This window comes from Numida meleagris, chromosome 2 (assembly GCF_002078875.1).
Source record: "Numida meleagris isolate 19003 breed g44 Domestic line chromosome 2, NumMel1.0, whole genome shotgun sequence".
NCBI lineage: Eukaryota > Metazoa > Chordata > Aves > Galliformes > Numididae > Numida > Numida meleagris.
Window position 1 is genome coordinate 96,150,633 of NC_034410.1, and position 20,025 is coordinate 96,170,657.

Sequence of the window (20,025 nt, forward strand, 5' to 3'; positions counted from 1 at the left end):
TTGTCACTAATAAATAATGTACGGAGCTTTCAAAGCCTCTACCAAAGGCTGGGACAAAATGTCTTCTGTCCAAAACGTGGTATTGTTTCAGCCCCGAACCTCTCTGTTTCCTTAGTAGGACTGTCTCAGAAGAAAATGAATGTGCTGTTTACCATAGCATTGTTCGTGGCTTTTTGAGCATCTGGAATTAATGTGACGGGAATATAGAGATTAACCTTTGTAGTGTGCAGAGCTCGAGTAAGGAGGAGATTGGGAGGACGGAAAAAGAGCATAGCCTAGCAGACACAACCATGAGTATGTTGTGCTTGGAAAGTTACTTTATTCCACAGTTAGCACTGTATATATGTATTTATATGAGATGTGAAATCGGAGAGGGAACTTGATAATCTGATATAATCCAGTGAATGTATATCAGAGCTAAACATGCAAGAATTGCCTACAGGACGCAAAACTATACTGCATGCAGAGCTGGAGTGAAGCTGATGGCAGTGACAGTGAAGTGGATACAGCATTTTACCTGTTCATAAAGCATACTGTAGGTTGTGAATGTCCCTCTGTCTTCTTTCCATCAGGTGGAGAGTAAAGGTCCTTCAAAGGAGCTGGCTGTAGGAAGACTGTGTAAATATAGGAGATTTTCCTGTGCTTTTATGCAAAGATAGTAACAGTGGACAGTGTACATTACAGCAAATCTTCATACAACTTTATTATTCTTGCACTTTAAAGGATTTTAATGCCTAAAGTCTACTTCTAAAGACTATTTTCTAAGACTCTGTAGTGTTAACTAGTGTGCAGCTCTCCTTTCACACAGCTTATCAAAACTTGTGTCAACGGTTTACGGGCGTTAGGCCCGATTCTGTGACAAAGGGGACGGGGGACCCAAGGGCCCACGTCCCGGGAAAAGGGGAAAAGGGAAAAGGGTAGGGAGATGGCCATGAGAGCAAAGAACAGCGGCAACAATCTGAGGAGAAACAAACTAATTTACTAAATAAAATATCGGAATGCAAAACAACACACTATAATACAATATAATTACAATTTAAGCTGATAAATCCAATACAGAGAGAGAGAATGTCCCAAAATCAAGGTAGGCCTTACTCTACTACCGGCGATAAGACGGCTGGAGAGCGAGGTGCTGCCAAGACGAGAGACGGCGGAAAAAAAGGACGAGGTCTCGTGATCTGCAAGTTTTTATACTGCGAGCTTCTATCTTTTCCCTCCGGCTGGAAAATGGTAACAAAGGAGCAAAGTACCGTGGGGACTCTAGTAGTCCTTCTCTTCTGAGGACCAGGTACATTCACTACATGATGTTATGATGTGGAGTACCAATAACTGAAAATCATAAAACCATGACAACTTGTTATCCTCACTGTACATTCTGCCCTGCTAGGCATGCAGTGCCACATCATGGCTCATAGAAAGTGAGATGCTGGACAGCTGGAAATGAGGTGTACTTGAGGTTCTTATTTTTTCATCAAAATAGGGTATCAGGTTCTCAGATCCCTTGAGTCTTAGGGATGCCAGGGAGCAGAGAGGGAGGGTGGGTAGGGAGAAGGAGGAGTGGATTTGTTATTTCAGCTAATAAACTCTGGTGTTTAAACAATTTATCCAAAGACATACAAAAAATCAGCAGCTGATCTAACCTTACCTTACTTTCCAGTCTGAATACTGTCCTTCCGCCAATCAAAGTAAATCTTTCACTTGAAGTTATGTTAATGACTGCATTCAAAAAATTGAGTTGCTTTGCTTTAGCAATGTCATTCCTGGCTGTAGTGGAAATGCTAAGTCACAGCCTGAACCAGTGGTTGAGCACCTGGTGGGAAGGCAGGGCCAATCCAGGGGAGCTCAGGTGCATGCAATGCCCCTGAGTGACCAGAAGGGCTGGAGCCAGGATCCACTTCTTCCCAGACCTCACTGAAGGGTTGGTAGGGGAGGCAAGGGTATCTTGCTGGAGATCCCTACATATCTGAGGCCTTCTGAAGGTAAGCAGTTTCTTTCCTTTACTTCTGTGCCTATGGCTGTTGTATTTTAGGAAGTCCTCACTTGCTACAGCCTAGGACCTTGCTACTCTGCTATCATTACTGTCCTTTCCATCGCCTTACAGGGTTACACTGGCTGATTTTGTATTTCAAATGTAATCTCTTTGAATCGTATTTTATCAAAATCTTTGGTGCTTATAGTGTGGTGTAATTCTGAATAGGATTAGAAAAAATGATATTTCATCCATGCGCATGTTTGAAGTATGGTTTGTGAGATAAACAGATAAACTGACTACTTAGCTTTGTCTTTCTCTCTGTTTAAAACTATAGAAGAACAAAATCAGTTAATTTCTATCCTGTTTCTTCTCCCTTTTCTATCCCCTTTTCTTCTCTCCCCCTGAACTTATTTCATTTATCAATATCTTCAATATGCAGATATTTTTCACATCTAACTGGAAAGTAGTAGCCATTATACGTTGGGTAATGTTCTTACAGAACAGTGTTGAGAACAACAGCTGAACAGAAATCTGCAAATCACCCTCAGAAAAGATCGGTGACATCTGGTGAATGCAGTTAGCCAGTGGAGTGGCTTTGCATTTAGAGGAAGGCAGTGGGTTTAACGGACAGATGTTGTGGAATAAATCAGCTGGGCTAGAGGTGGGATGAGAAGATGAATGTGGAGGCCAACAACCTAGGTTTTGGAAAATTAAGGTCAGGCTTTTTTTTTTTTTTTTTTACTGTTATAGGAAGAAGAAGTATGAAAACAGAGGGAAGTCAAATTGCCAAAAAGCTCAAGTTAATTTTTTGTGTTTTTCTGACTTTCTGGAGAATGCTCCTGTGGAGAAATCCTTGGTCATGGGATGCTGAAAGAAGAAATATTTTGGAAGGGAGATTCAGATGTCATACTGAGAAACAATGCTTAGCATGCTAGTGTTTTAGACTTTGTGTGGTTTGGCCTCTGATGAACAATTCTCACTGCAAAAGAGAAGTGCTAAATGAGTGTTGCTTGGGGTGCTGGCTTGCTGAAGAACTGGGATGAAGCTGGCAGCACTGCCCATTGATGTCAGCCTTCTGGTGCTCTGACTTTTAACCAGAGGAACTGCACTGCTGAGGCATCTGGTATGGGAGTGCTTTGTTCTGCATCCCCAGCTGCTGTAGGCTAATCATAGAATAGCTTGGGTTGGAACAGACCTTAAAGCCTATCCATTTCCAACTCCCTGCTGTGGGCAACTATATCACCTGCTAGATCAGGCTGCTCAGGGCTTCATCCATCCTAGCCTTGAGCAATGTTGTGCAGAACAACTAAGAGTAATGTGTCAAAACTATAAGCAAGGAGATAAATAATGGTATACAGCTAGGAATAAACTTACTTGGGGGTATAGTCTTCCAGTATCACTTTCAGTGCAGTTGTTTACTTTTTCCTCTCAAATATCTGGTACTGGCCATAGCTGGAGGGCAATACTGGAACAGACTATTGATCTTACCTGTTTTAGCACTTCAATAGTCCAGAGAGCAGCTAATGAGCTATGAGCAACTTAGTGTAATGTAGGTGTTCATATTGTTCTTAACTTTGTGTAACGCATTGTACTTGTTTACTGGTCTTTTTAGTACCGCTATTCTAATGAAACTCATCTAAAAATACAGTGTCACAACAGCTTTATGAACAGCGTTTGTAATATGTTAGGAAGTTCACTGTGGCTCTGGGCAGCCTGGTCTGGTGGTTGGCAACCCTGCACACAGCAGGGGAGTTGAAACTAGGTGATCATTATGATCCTTTTCAACCCAGGCCATTCTATGATGATTCAGTCAGATCCCTAAAATGGCCATTATTCCACTGATTGACTTAATGGTGCAAAATATTCATGCTCTGTGCTTCTGTACACTAACGCTGTCCAGAAAAGAAGTTCTATGTGGTGTAGGAATTCCATAATACTGCAACTTAGCACTATTTCTACTGTGATTCCTTTCTCACTTCTTCACACAGGTTTTTCTTCTCAAGTGATACAACGTCTTCTTCTAGGGTATGCAGAAAAAGGCCTCCAGCAAAAAATCGCACCGTAACTCATTTACTAGAAACACACAGGGAGAAATATTGTTCAAACTGGGAGTTCGCAGCTTGTATCTGGGAAGGTGACCGTGCAGGAATAGTTCTAACACACAGAATGTGTAGTTATATCAACTGAGGGTCATCTTCAAGATTGCTCACTTCCAGCCAGTAACATCTGGTCCATGAAAGCTCAAGGTGGTAGAAAAGTCCTGCTTTATTTTCACATAAGACTAGGAGATCTGAGGGTGTTGTGGATAAGATAAGATCACTTATTTTCAGTAACTTGGAGCTGATGGCTATCAAAGTATTGCTGCCCAGCCAGGGTTACGCATTCTTTTGTTATTGAGGAGACAGCCATGTGATTCTGCCTAGTGAAAATACCTTTAAATAGCAAATAAGTCTCTGTTTCATGTGGTTTTGCATTTTTAGGCTTGACATATAAACAACGAAATGAGAGAAGTATTTAATATAATTCAGTGTTTGGAATGCTTTGCTTATGCAAGAAACCACACCAAGATGTGGGGGAAATGAGGAGGAAAAAAAATAGTGAAGTATTACTGGGAAACAAATGTGCTTTGAGCTTGCCAGCCAAAGCATACAAGGGTAATAAAATAAAAGGGATTTTGGAAAGGGGAAAAAAGGCAGATGTGAAACTGGGAGTCTATTCTGTTGTTCCCTTCACCCTTAATGGTAGGTGCAGAGCAATATATGTTGATGTCTGAAATGCTTCACAGATATCCTGCTGGTACGACGGGATGGGCATGTGTCAAAAGCAAAGTTAGCATCTTATTTGTGATCTGACTGATGCCTGTCTTAAACATTTTCTGTTGGCCATAAGACAGCAGCAAGATTAATCCACAAGCTGTGTTCTTTCTAAAGTGTCTGTCAGCACACTAGGGTACTTCCATTGCTAATTAAGCATCAAATCTGCTGCTTTTACTACAGCACAAATAACCCATCATAAATATTGAGCTAGCTTTAGGATACTTCAAGATTTCTTTCTTCTCTCTGCTGTGAGATTGGAAGTTGTAAGTTTCCCTCTTTATGGCAAAATGTGGTGATGCTGTAGGTTCTTTCATCCTTAGCATTTAGTTCTGCAGTTGAGGTCCCTCTAACTGGGGCAGGGGGCTCACTCATAGGGGTTTTTAACTCTTGATAAAGTCTTTATGAAACTCTTTGCTCTTGCACTGCACAAAGCTCAGCACCACAGTGCATAAGCAGTGCAGGATAAAGAAGTTTGCTGTGCCTGTCCAGTAGCCCTCAGTGGGCATTTTCCCAGCTTAGCCTTGTGTGGCTCTGTAGATCTGGTTAGGTGTGAAAACTGGGTGAAGATTACGTGGTCCTAGCTGTTCATGAAATAAGTAGTGATTATTTATTGCACTGCCTTGTGTTCTAGCCTTTCTTTTAACAATGATGTTGAACAAGGTCTTTTTGTGTTACAGAATCATTGTGTGTTTATATATCTGCACAGAAGACCTCAGTGGGGCTTTCATGGACTCTGTGCAAATTTGCATGCAGGATAAGCGTAAAAGATATATGCAAGAGAAAGAAATGAAGTAATGGCCATTTCTCCCATTTTCCGCTACACAAATAGCTAATATTATTGCCTTGCTAATAATGAATATGATTATGAATATGATAATGAATAACCTACATCATTCTGTCCTTTAAGATACGTTCCTCAAATTTCCATTGTTTTGTATTGTGTGCAGACAGGCACATAAATCTACTGTGAAGTTTTTTTTGAGATCTCCACCAGCTGAAAAGCATTGTATCTGCTGCTGCTTCTAAGTATTTATTTAGTAGCGTTTAACTGGTAGAAAACAATTTATTTGATTGCACTTTACAATAATGAAACCCTTATTGTTGTCCCTCTAATAACATTTTAAATGGGGGGGGGAAAAACCACTCATGCCTTCTAACAAGGAGTTAAATAAGTGAGAGACTTATTGTTCTTTTCGTATGCAGCCTCCTTGTTCTTCAGTATCTGGAGAAGAGCTCAGTTTTAGGGAATGTCTTTCAAGTTAGTAAATCCAGGTCTTGATGACTGGAATTGAGAGTAGTCAGATTTTGTCATGGTAGTGAATGCTTCTCCTTCACGTGGCTGCACAACATGATCATTGGTGAACTCATTTGGCTGCAATGAACAATAGAAGGAGGAACTACAAATAACACTGAAGGTGAAGGTTGTTTTGCCTTTTTTATCTTACTCACTTTGTTTTATGTTATGCCATGATTTCTGAGGAAGGTGGATGTCTGCTGTCCCCTGCCACAGATAAGCGGGGTATTAAGAAATTCATGAAGGAAAAATCTAGATTGCCATTGCACAGCAGTTTTGAGAATCTAATTTATTTTTATTCCATGCTTCTGTAATATTGGGAGGGAAATAATGAGACATTTGTTTCCTTTGAGTTGTATGTATTGGAGAGAAGGTAAAATGATGTGAGATTTTAATGATTTCTGGAAAGCAGCTGCCACATGGAGAACAATAAAATGGTTGGAGACACTCCTAGGATATAAATCACTACTCTGGATCATCAATTTTTTGCATTTTCAGATCTGTAATGGACTATTTCCCAGAAAAGGGGCTCAGTTGGATCCCTGATTTTTCCAGTCTTTTCTAGATCAGATGCTGGTTGAGGTCTATCCTTCTTGGTAAAATTTAGACATCTTTCTCTCTGTGACTTTTTATCTACTCCCTTGTGAGGAACTGTAGGCTGTCTTGAGGCCTTCCCTCAGTCTCATCTTCTCTAGGCTGATCAGACCTCAGCCACTACTCATATGTGTCCCCCACACCCTTCACTGTCTTCATAGCCCTCCTTTGGATGCTCTGTAGTTTTGTCTTTTAATTCTTGTGGCACCCAAACTGCATACAGTGCTGGAGGCGGGGCAGTGCAGAGCAGGACAACTCCCTCCCCTCGCCCAGTGGCTGTGCTGGGCCTGATGCACCCCAGGGTACTGTTGCCCTTTTTGGCTGCCAGGGCACGCTGCTGACTCATGTTCACCTTGCTGTCAGCCAGAATAACTTAGATTCTAAAGAGACACCACTCCTGTACGTAGTTTTCAAGGTATGCTATTCACTTGTGTTAAAATGTGAAATGGTAGAATTTGTCTCTGCCCTTAAGACCAGATTCTTGCTGATGCTGATTAGTGTTGTCTTTAATGGCATTACATAAATGATTCCATGATGTAGGGGACAGCTATTTATGAAACTACTAACTGTTCACTGGCAACACGCAAAACCAAACATCTATTTTCTTCCGTGCAGTTACATAGTCATTGAGCATCTCAATCATTCATCATGAGAATAGCAATGTCATGAAAATACCCATCAGCAGTATTACGGTTATTACGGCTGTGCTCTCCGTATACGTAAGTAAAAATTTTTGGACCTACCTGAGATATCTGTGATTCTGACATCTGGTTCTTTCAGCAAGTCTGTATCATGGGAATTTATTTCAGAAACTCAGTGGCTGCTTAGTCATGACCACATATTATGTTTATAACTTTAAATGACTTTTATTCTTCTTTAACAACTCTTCTGTACCTGGGCAGTTAAAGTGGAAACTTATTTAGTTTTTTTTTCCCAATAAATTTAGTTTTTTTTTCCCAATAAATAATTTAAAAAAGGAACAATATTCCATTTTTAATTCTCATGTAAGCTTTTAAACCTATTATACTTAAATGCGAACTTATAAATTGCTTTTTGGAGTGTTAAGTTAATACAGCATTAGATAACATTGTGTGTGATGACTGTGCCTTTAAACTAGGCCTGAAGAGCTCTGATGTGATAGCGTCCTGAGGTATTTATAATCAGTGTTCTTTCAGCAGTTCAGCAGCAAACTTTATCATGCCTCAGACTCTAAGCTGTGGGCTTAGCCCAGTAATGCTTTAATGATTAGGAAATATGTTGCAGTCCTTCAGAAAGGTCAGTTTAAAATGTGAAGCAAACAGCTAGGAGGTATCAGGCAGTGGAAAAGATAGTCTTCTGGAAAGAGAAAATTGATCTTTCTCTACCTTGATCTTCCCCATAGTATTACCTTCTTTGAAGATTACTTCGGTTTTATATAAAAAGCACAAATAAATTCATATAGCATTTTGCATTATATTTCTCTAGGACTAGTTTTCATTGCTGGCTTATATGAGCAGGGATAATAAGTTGCTGCTTTTGGAAAGAGCAAAGCTTTTAAACAAACACAAAAGCTCTGAGGATTTGCACACAATGCATGTATGAATGTGTATTTACATGGAATATATTTAATATAATTTGACACTGCATCAGAGTAGTAGTCTTAGTTCAGTTAGAGCTGACTAACAGATGAACCTTAGTACTTAGTCAAAGTGCTTAAGGCTAGAGAAGAAATGTGTATTTCTAATGATAGTACTGGTGGTGGTAATGGTTAGGTAACAAAGCAATAGAAGCAGCTAATAACACTCCCCCTTTTTTAATCAGGTCACAAAATACCATTTTCTTATGAAGGTCTGTCCATGCTGAAGGAGGTATCCTGATTAACTGCCTGAATGAGTGCATTTGATTGCACGTGAAGGGATTTATCTGAGAAGTTAAATACATCTTATACGAACTTAAATGCCTTGTTTTTCCACGTAAACAGAAGGAATAACGTAAACAGTTGTTTAGGTATTAATCTTTCTACTCTTGTGAATGGTGTAACAATTTCAGAGGCAGAGATTGACTTGGCTGACCAGTGAGAATGTGATATGGATAGGCATCTTCTGTGTTACAGATGAAATACTTCATTGTAATTCAGCTTTCTATAGGGAGAAAAGCCTTGAGCCAGAAGCATATTACTGTGCAGATAAGATGAATCAAACTTTATAATAACATTGGAGGAGAGAATGAGTTCTGAGTGGCCTTAAAAACAGCAGCAGGTAGGCTTGACAGGATGAGTAATAGTTCTGTTTTTTAATGATCTCTTTTTTGGGGATTAACCCAGCAGGCAGCTAAATCCCACACAGCCACTTGTTCGTTGTCCCCACATGGGGTGAGGGAGAGAAATGGAACGATAAAAGAGAAAACTCTCGGGTTGAGATAAAGACAGCTTACTAGTTGAAGCAAAAGTTGTGCTCAGTATTATCACAATCTGAAAATACAGCTTGCTTATCACTTTCTTTGGCCAGAATATTTTTTGCTCATTTCACATGATGAGCAACTATGGGGTGTACTTCTGTGTCTTGGAATGAATATAAAAATACTTGGATATCTTTCCTTGATTTCAGTTCTCATATCCATTAGAGTTATCTCTTGGATGCCTTTGGTTTTTAATTTTAACTTCTGTAAACAACCAACGAGAAAACAAATTCTCCCTTCTGTTCTTCTCTACCACCAAACACAGTCCTCTCTGGATCAGTTTCAAACCAATCTGTCTGAAATTTAAGGCTTTCAAATGTGTTAAATACTTAAATTTAATTAAATTTTATAAATATTAATTATTCTGTTAATCCTGCTACTGATTTACAGTTTCCATTAATGTTGCTACTGAGGGAGCAACTGCAGCAGTTACATGTTATTTGACTGTCGAAGCGTGCAGAAGAAAGAGACTTCTTGACTTCTCTAACCTTAAGAAAAAATCATTTGGTCAGCTCATTTGTTTGGATTTCAAAGTTAGCCCCAGGAAATCTATTGTGTTCTGATTTTACTTTTTAGCATTTTAAGACTGCTTATAGGCTGAAGGAACTGGCCTTGTTCAGCCTGGAAAAGAGAAGGCTGCAGGAAGATGGCATTGCAGCCTTCCAGTATGTAAAGGGAGCTTATACACATCAGGGAAATCAACATTTTGCATGGGTAGATATTGATAGAACAAGGGGGAATGGTTTCAAACTAAAGGAAGGGAGATTTAGGTTGTGTGTCAGGGTAAGTCTTACTGAGAGAGCAGTGGGGTGCTGGAACAGATTGTCCAGGGAGACTGTGGGTGCTCTTTCCCTGGAGGTGTTTAAGGCCAGGTTGGATTGGACCCTGAGCTATCCATCTGGTACTTGATCTAGCAGCTGGCAGCTCTGCCTGTGGCAGGGGGATTGGAACTTGATGATTCTTGAGGTCCCTTCCAACTCAAGCCATTCTGTGATTATATATTTATTTCCTACAGTGAGTAATTATCTGGAGGTTTTATTAAAACTTCTGGCGTAATCCAGCATGACACTTTTCAGAAAATTCAAGCTATTTTGAGTCCAAACAGTGGTGTGAATGTCTCAAAATACTTGACATTGTGAAAACTTTAAACTGCAGTAGGTGAGATTTGTATTACATAGGCTCTTAGTTATTAGGCTTTGAACCTTCTCTAAGGTCTACTTTAAAAGAGATGTAGTTTCAAGTGTTTGAATCACCTTTGAACATAAGCCAATATCCACAAACATTTCTGTCAAACACTAATCGTGTGCGTAGCTGTCGGGCTGGTAAAACTGCTAATAGTCAGCTCATTATCAAACAAAATAAACTTAGCTTTCTCCTGAGATCTCATGTGCAAGTAAGGTACATTCAGAACATGAATTGCTGAAACAGTGATGAACCATGGGGTATAAAAACCTGAATTTCAAGCCGAAGCTATAATTTGGATTATCTGTTTTTTGTCATTTTCTGGATTTATTACAGCAAAGAATAATACGGGTTAATTTGAGAATTGCATAGTTATTCCTTTATTGTTTATTGCTGGGATGTAGATCATGAGGAGCAAGCTGGGAGAAAACACAAGGACCAGTTTGAATAAAATGAATGTGAAAGAGGCTGGAGTCATGATCTAAGCAATTGGATGTTTGTTGATTTTTGGATGGGTTAGGATTGGTATGGAGACAGTGAACTTCCATTGGTAGCAAGCAGTGAAGAAAGCCAGAAGGACTGCCAGCTGTCTGTCTCCCTTCAATGTCAAACAATGAGTTTAAAAAATGGGGTTTTCTTGTTTGTTATTTGTTATACGCTTGATGAGTACAAGTGAGCTCTTGGATTTTGCGAGATTGTAAAAAAAAAAAAAAAAAAAGGTAAGAAATCCAGATGTGAGTCAACTTAGGAATTACAGCCTTACCTGTGTTTCAAATAGCATTTTGGATGCTTTATGTGTAGAACTGCTTACAGTGTCTCAGAAATTGCACTCATGCCTCTCCAAGGTGAGACTATACCATTAATGGCCACTGGTTCGAGGCAAGGTGGTGGTGCTTCTCTTTCTCAGTCAAAAGGGATGTGATAGAGACAGGAGCTGATAACATATGCAGAGTGTAATGAGACTATGTGGTTAATTTCCTGTTGATAAACTTTCTAGGATGATACTCAGGACATCAGAATGCATTATTAATGCTATGCTAGAAAGGATATCAAGGGGCTTTTGTGGTTTATGAACTAAACTGTTTTTGCTTGGTAGCAAATACAAAGACAATGATGCAAGCAAAGAGTAATCATAAAACCACAGCAAAGAAGCTTTAGAAATGCCTATGCATACACAGTAAAATTAGATGGGGAAACTACTCATTTTCAGACTTTTTTACTTTTTTCTTACAGAGTAAAGCTTTCACAGGAGGTGCATTAGGCTATGATGTAATTAGACTATTTTGTTACCCTATGCTATTAGCTACTTGTGTCTTTCTGTATTGGGAGAATCAACCCTTATAGAATGATGTCACTTGCAGAAATGAATAGGTGGATTTCAGCTGATAGCCTCTGCCCACATGAGACAAATGGCATACTTTTCCCCAGGAAATCAGAGCTAGCAGTTATTTCTCATGATACCTAATCAAAACCCTCTTAGGCAAATAAAAGGAAGATAAAATGCAGTCACATCCTTTTTCTGCTCTGCTATTGTGGTCTATGTAAGGACTTGATAATAAACAAAATGCTTTATCTAAATTTTAAGGTAGATGTTAATCTCCTCTGATTTTTGGTTTTCATGTAGTAATATTCATTTGTACAACTCTTTCTCTAGAAATGAAGAGGAATTACCTTTATTGTGAAAAGATCTATTCTTCTGTCCCCAAGCCCTGGTGTTTGTATTTCTGTGCATTGAAGTGAAAGCATTTCTTGGAATGTATTTCGATTTTTCCTTCTGTTGTCTTTGGTGTCCGATGCACAATTGTCTTCCCCTCAAATGTTAATATTATCTTGTTTTGTGAGGAAACGACTTTCGAGATGACTATATTGCAGATACCATGTCTTAGCCATTCTGTGAATTTAAAAAAAGTTTTAATAATGATGAAAATAAGAAGATCCTTGTCTTTGTTAGAACTTGAAATTCAAAACTACTCAAAGGACAAAATATTATATGACTTACGTTTGAGCCATTCCTGTAAGATACTTATATTTGTTAGGTTAAAACCTGATATTTGACTTCAAGACTTTGGAGCTCTGGAAACTTCTACATGTTGCTATTTAATATCTAAACTTTTTAAAATGTCTGAAAACTTTGAAATGTGCTTTAAGAATGAGTCATGGTAAGTATTTTAAAGATACTTATCATTTAGGAGCTAGATTATGTAACTTACTTGCAAGAACTTTTCCTCACTAAAGCTTATACTTTTTCATATATTTTATGAGCCCTATATGTTATGTACTTTCTCTGATTAGTCCTAGTGATCATGCTGTTTCTCTTAGTCTTTTTTTCCAGCAACTCAAAATATTCATTTCTCTTAACAGAGAAATGATAACCCATTCCTAGCCTGTTTTACTTGAAAGTACATTATAACAAGTGTTGAGCTTCCTGTGGATGCACAAAATTTTCCAGAGTACTGGAACAGAGGGCTTCTGACAATGTCCCAGCTGCTCCACACTGCACAACTCCTTGTTCATATCAAGCTGCCGATTTTTCCCTGTGCCTCTTCTGTCCTAGGATCATCTTGTCTGGATTATTCCTTATTCTAAACTTCTGAACTACTCTTAAGCCATATTGTACCTCTTTGTACCACATACTGAGTATACTAGTAATCAACTCTATTCAGTGCTGTTTGTGAGCCCAGTTGTACAGTATGTCTTAGATTTTCTTGCCTTTTGAAACAAGTATTATTCTTGCACGGCTGTCAAGACCTACCAACAACTATCAAATGGCAGTGGAGTATGAGTTTAAGCCAAAAAGATGTTCTTCTGTTAGTTTATAGAGTAGTAACTAAAAGCATTGTTCCTACTAACTGTGTGTACAGAGAGAAGCTGACTATAACTCTGCATGTGCTGTAACCTATCTCTGTCATGGAGGTTTGCATTGATGGGGGAAATGACCTTGAATGCAATTAACATGCCTGCGTCTTCTAATGCCTGCCTGCTAGACAGGGACAGATCACCTGGACGTCAGGCTTTTTTCTGACATGTTACATCTTGGAGGAGAGAATCCTGTTTTCCAGACTCTGGAAAGCCAGGTGAAGTCTGCTGTGGAGCAATCTCACTATAAGATATATGAAGAAACCACAGTAAAATCCAGTAGGTGCGCTTAATAGCTCCAAATGGATGGCTGAAGACTTCTGTTTCTACTGGTCTGTGCCTGTTTATGTGCATAGTTTCTTTCCAATACCAGATGGTTGGTGTTTGCTAATTAAAACTAGAAAGTCAAGTTAGTAGCTGGCCAAGTGTGCTGCTCATTCCTCTCTACATTGGAAGGTTTTGGGTTTTTTCTCTTTGGCTAGCTACTTACTCCAAGATGGAGGTAATACTCAGTGTTAAATTGAATGAATGGCACTGTTGCTTGGTTTCTGTAACTGCTTTTACAACAGACAAGAAAGCACAGGAGGAAAATTACTTTGGCACAGTTTGATCAATGTTCTGAGCTTCTAGTTATATTGTAGTCTTAATTTTGGCAGTGAGCCTAGAGACTGTGGATAAAACTCTGCATCTTGAAAGGTAATTGTAACCATCAGTTTTGTTTACTAAACAAAAGAGAGATGGAGGGGAAGTCAAGATGTTTACTACTTGTAGTCTTTGCTTTTTGTATGTTCTCTTTATTCTGCTGTTGAGTGTGCTCAGACTGAGAGAGGGGAAAGCAACTTGGTGTGACATATCTAGTTCTAATGGTTAACAGCCATGTGATACTTCTTGCTATCCAATCACTGTGACCCTTGATGATGTTGATGTAAGAGAAAAACAGCTTTTTAAAAATATATATATTTGCAAACTTTGCTCCATTGGTAGAATTGTTGATGTTTTTTAGGTTAAAAGAATGTTGAGAGATCTTACCTTACTCTGTAACAGGTGAAAGTCCAGGGTACTTATATCCAGAGTAAAGTGGCTCAGGTTGGTATCTATTGCACTCTGGGTCTGTCCCTTAATAATAGAATCTTCAATGAGGTGGCTATTACTGGATTTTCATGATACTTCACAACATCTCAGCTCTCTTGATTAAAAAGTGATCAAAAGAGGAGAAGGCAAAAATCACTATTTCCTCCGAGAGGAAATAGTCATCTCTCATCTCTTATCGGCTCTAGGTACCTGCTAGATTTTGTAATAAAGCAAAATAACAAACTTCTTAGAGCATTTTGTCAACGTGCTCAGAAAGAAGAGAGGATAGGAGTCCTGGAAAAGCTACAGATCTTTTAGGAGGGTAGTTTGAACTGATGTAGAAGACAGCATCTCTACATGTGAATGTTGAGACATTGTGTTCTATATAGCATGTGAGGAGATGCAGTGCAGGGAAAAGTGTCCTTTTTCCTCTGTTGGATGGTTAGCTGTTGCTGCTTTGGTGGTGAATGGAGTTAAATCCAGCTGGTGTCCAGTCATGAGTGGTGTTCCCCGGGGATCAGTAATGGGGCCTGTCCTGTTTAATATCTTTATTGATGACCTGGTTGGAGGGCATTGAGTGCACCCTCAGTAAGCTTGCAGGTGACACCAAAGTGGGAGAAAGCATCAGTGTTCCTGGGGATAGGAAGGCTCTTCAGAGGGATTGGACAGGCTGGATCACTGGGCTGAGGCCAATGGGATGAAGTACAATGAGGCCAGGTGCTGGGTCCTGCACTTTGGCCACAGCAACCCCAGACAATGCTACAGGCTTGGGATAGAGTGGCTGGAAGACTGTGTGGAGGGTAAGAACCTAGTGATATTGGTCAATGCTCGGCTCAACATAAGCCAGTAGTGTGCCCAGGTAACCAAGAAGGCCAATGGCATCCTGGCTTGTATCACAAATAGTGTTGCCAGTAGGATCTGGGAGGTGATTGTTCCCCTGTAGTCAGCTCTGGTGAGGCCACACCTTGAATACTGTGTTCAGTTTTGGGCCCCTCGCTACAAGAAAGACACTAAGGCCCTGGAGCGTTTCCAGAGAAGGGCAATGAAGCTGTGAGGGTTCTGAAGGACAAGTCTTACAGGAAGTGGTTGAAGGAACTGACATGGTTCAGTCTGGGGAGGATGCTTAAGGGAGACCTTATAGTTTTCTACAACTACCTGAAGGGAGGTTGTGGCAAGATGAGTTTCGGCCTCTTCTCCTGGGTAACAGTGATAGAATGAGAAGGAATGGCCTCAAGTTGCACCAGGAGAGGTTCAGGTTGGATACTAGGGAAAACTTAATCTTTTTAAGAATGGTCAGGCACCAGAATGAGATGTGGTTGAGTTACTGTCCCTGGAGGTGTTCAAGAAATGTGTAGATGTGCTAAGGGGCATGGTTAGTGGAGCATTATTGGTAGTAGGTGGATGGTTGGACTAGACGATCTTGGAGATCTTTTCCAAACTGATGATTCTATGGTTATATATGGTTTAAAATGCTTCCTGGAACAGGAAGGGTCTCCTAAGGCTTTTGCAATGCATCATTTGTAAGCAGAGTGACTTAGGAATGTCATTGTCACATACTGTGTGTGTATTGAGCTTGTTGGGATTCTTCAGTTTCATGTGTATTAAGGCTGTACTGTTGTTTTGAATCTGCTCATCCACAAATACAGCCCCACATAGTAATAACTAATAAATGATAACACAAATGCAGTTAACTTCCTTCACAGAACAACGTATTTTCTCTTACAGCCAGGTTTCAAGGTGTAAGAGCAACTTCTCATTAGTTTAGGAAACGCTTAGATGCACACTTTTCATGTGATTGTTTTGTATATAAGACATCTTCCTCTCCCAGTTAAGAAGCTTTTTCATTTGCACAAATCTTTGAGCAAAAGTGGAGCTTGCAGTGCTTCAACAGGGAACCGTTGGCTTTTTCTAGTGAGACTACACTTTTTTTTTTTTAATACAATGGTAGTTCTTCAGCTAGGTAGGTTCTGGACAAGCTTATCTTTATTATCCCTCAAGGAAACATGAGGTAGGGTAAGCCTCTTGAGATGTCTGAATTTGCCTCCCCATCCTTATTGAACACAACAGATGTGGGTGCAAAGTGCACTTCCATTGAAAAGCCTGTCATATGCTTGCCACTTAGTAGCTATTAATTGCACTTACTATCTGAAAACTTTTTCACAGCTGTGAAATGGGCCTTTAAACAACCAGAAACACTCCTTGTGGGTTTGTTACTTGGTTAAAGAGAAAGATTAGATGTTAGATGCATCAGATACATTGTTTAAATGTAATGCAGATAATCAAAGGTAAGAGACCAGAGTTCCCTATGAAGCTCATGGAGAGAAATGAAGTCTCTCTGAGAGATGAGGGAAGCAATTTCAAGCTCCTTTCCTGCATACCTGATGTGGACAGTCTGAATAGCACTGCTAACACAATGCCACTAAGTACTGCCTGCCTCCAGGAGAATAACTTGAACACTGTTTTAGTACACTGAACTGGATGTCTGTCAATTAGTGGAGGTTGAGGCAGTGAAATTCCATGTTGTAATAGACACTTGCTAAATAAACTATTGGTGTTTATCTTCAGCTTCTGTTGCTTGGAGTGAGTTCACGCTGGTTTCTAGGATTATTATTTTGTCAGAATGCCATGCCTTGCAGGTGATACCAGGTCTGCATTGCTGTTGTGTCCCAGCTGAAACCAGATGCGGCATCTGTGTTAAGCCACAAGTACTGCACACAGAACTTGGTCTGTTTGTCATCTTGCTCTGGTCTGGGTTGTTGCTGCAGGTTATACATCTGCAGTAGGAGCAGATGTAGCAGAAGAGGTGTAATGCAGACAATCTTCTTTCTTGTTGCTTTCCATACTTGTTAACACAGAAGTGGAGGATTTAGCCCTGGCAGAAGTATTGCAAAGCTTGGTATGTATTTTGAGAGAAGAAACATTGAAGCTGTTGGGTGTACAATACTAGATTTTTCACTCTTATCGACAAATGTATTGTATTCCTTTTAAATTGACTGGTTGAGGTGGAAGGTCAGAATTGTTTGTTCAGAGGAGAGAAAATTCTCAAGACTTCTCGATAGCAATGCCAGGTAGAGAGATCAAGAGAGAACTGAGAGCAGCAGGGAGCAGGCAGCTGCATCCTGGATGTCATGAGATTGCTCAGTACCCTCTGATCACTGAGCAGAGTTTGCTACAAGTATCACTGAACTGACTGATTCTAAGCCTGGAAGCTAGGATAGGAATAAATATTCTTGTAGATATTTTTATTCTTTTTTCTTCAGTTTTTCAGTTGCTTATTATGTTTTAAAAAAATCTTAGTTTTCTTTGGAAAACCCACCAAGAGTGATAATCAAGGCAAACTACCTCCCTGCTTTGGCTGACTTCTAATATCATCACAGACACCTGGCAGGAAGAGAAGGCTTTGTATGTGCTGCAGATACTGCTTTTCATGCCAGGAATCATCTCCAAAAGCTTTTGCTTACACAAGGTGATTTGTTTTACAGCCTTTTTGTTTTGCACTGTTGCGAGCTGTTTACTTTTGGCATAGAATCATAGAATCGTTTGAGTTGGAAGGGACCCTTAAAGGCCATCTAGTCCAACTCCTCTCCAATGAACAGGGACACCACAGCTAGATCAGGTTGCTTAAAGCCCCTCCAGCCTGATCTTGATTGTCTCCAGGGATGGGACATCCACTACCTCCCTGGGCAACATGTTCCAGTGCTTTGCTACCCTTATTTAAAAACAAACAAACAAACAAAAAAACAACCACAAATAATCTTTATATCCAATCTAAATCTCCCTTCTTTTAGTTTGAACCATTTCCCCTTGTCCTATTACAACAGACCCTGCTGAACTCCAGGCTGAACAGCCCCAACTCTCTTAGCCCATCCTTGTGCAACACAACAGCTAATAGCAGCTCAGATTGTCTCCATCTTGCACCTAGCCTTCAGTACAGTGACTTATGTGTGTCCCACAACTTAGAGTTCAGTTGGCATTTCATGCAGCATGCTGATAGAGGTGGCTGGGCTTTTGATGCAGCTCTGCCTCCCCGTGCAATACAGAGAAGAAGCTCTTTACACAGAGAATCATGTGGCAATTTAAAATTGACTTCAACTGATAAGCCAAAATGACTGAAACTTAACAGTCTAGCAGAAACAGATTTGTCCCATGTTTCTGAGTCTTATACTTAGGTTTCTGTGCAGTAATGTTAGTTAGGCTGTTAAAGGCTGAATGATTTTGAGTAATTATCTTATCTGGATAGCGATGAAAAACAATTTTAGTAGTCACCCCAGTTAAGCAAGAAGTACATGGAAGAGCTGATATGTTTGTCTGAAAGCAATCAACTTTCCCAGCATGGTTTTTTTTAATGTGGTTTTTCTAGTACTTTCTGCTGTGGAGTATTCTCCTTGGGAAATAATTCCATATTCTCTGAAAAACATATTCCAGCTTCCGCTTTTAACCAGAAGTCTATGCATGTGAAACCTGATCCTTATTCTTCTTATTCAATTATGTTAATTATGCTAGGAAAGCTTTTTTATAATGCCTGCTGGGAAAAATGTGTTACATGAACAAGACATTTCCTGATATGGAATGAATATTACACTTGTATATGTCAAACCTTAAGAAAAGTTATTCTGTGGTGTCCCATTTCTCCTGGAAAATAAATAATAACTTTGAAAATATTTCTAGTAGATGAATCTGAACTGGTAAGTGCTTAAATCCAAATAATTTGCTCAGAGACTCTTGCTCTCTTCGTTTCCTTCTCTCTCACTGTGAAAAGTAGTTTTCACAGATTTGTCTGAGGAAGGATTGGTGTTATGTAGACAGCTGTTTCAACTGTCAGGAGTCTTAGCATCGTGCTCCAAAGAAGTCCCTGTAGTATCTTTCTTGCTCATTCCTCATTTGTACTCTCATGGTGATAACTGAACCACTGAATTCCTTTCATACCCAGTGGAGGGGAATAATCACCTAAGATACAGGTCACTCCATTTGCCTGTGTGTGTGACTTAGGAACAATTTATTTAAAGGGATTGGTCAACAGAAATGATTTTCTGTAGAAAAGTCATATTATTCTTAAATTATTGTTGTTATTTTTCTCAAGATGCCCTTAAACATCGAGAATAACAACTCAGAAGTGCTTTCCTTTTTCTCCACTCCAAAATCCCATAACCAATGTTCTTATCTGCTTGCATGCCATATGTGGGCAGCATTCCTGCAGATGTAGGATTTGGAGCACTCATATCTATCATTGTAGTTCATAACTAAACTAATCCATCAGGTTATTCTTATGGAAAATGAATTATCAAATATCCTGTCCTTTTGACAATGTTATTCTTTTATTTGCAGATCGGTCAATATAGCAAATGCGTTCTAAATGGAGAGTATATATACACACTGACAAAAAGACAGTTTCCAGCGTTTCAGCTTTGAAATGTCTACAGCTCAGGTGTTTGATTTGTTGTCTTTCATATTTATTTATTTGTTTGAAGTGAGTTGCTTTATTTTCAGAACTCTTGTTATGTACAAGGACTGGGGTGTGGATGCTGAATGGGGATGCCCCCCCTAACTGTCATTAATAAAACTCAAAAACTATGTACTGCAGTTTGGTTACTACCAAATCACAAAATGCTTTGCTTCCAAAAAACAAGGATACGTGGATTAAAAAGGGCTAGAGAAATCTTTTATTAATGGGAAGATGAAAACAAGTATTGTGTAAGACCAATTATTTGATCTGTGTAAAAGTATGGGTATAGCCCTTCTTCATTTTCTCCCTTTGGTTATCAAAACTGGAACTGTACCCTGTTTCCAAAGTGCAACATTGAGGT

The 20,025-nt window shown here is 39.5% G+C and overlaps 1 long non-coding RNA gene across 1 annotated transcript; it reads left to right on the plus strand.

Annotated features, from left to right (window-relative positions):
• Nucleotides 1,891–12,133, plus strand: LOC110393112. Its single transcript, XR_002434799.1, has 3 exons — nucleotides 1,891–1,979; nucleotides 7,292–7,395; nucleotides 11,949–12,133. It is a non-coding gene; the product is annotated as an uncharacterized LOC110393112 (long non-coding RNA).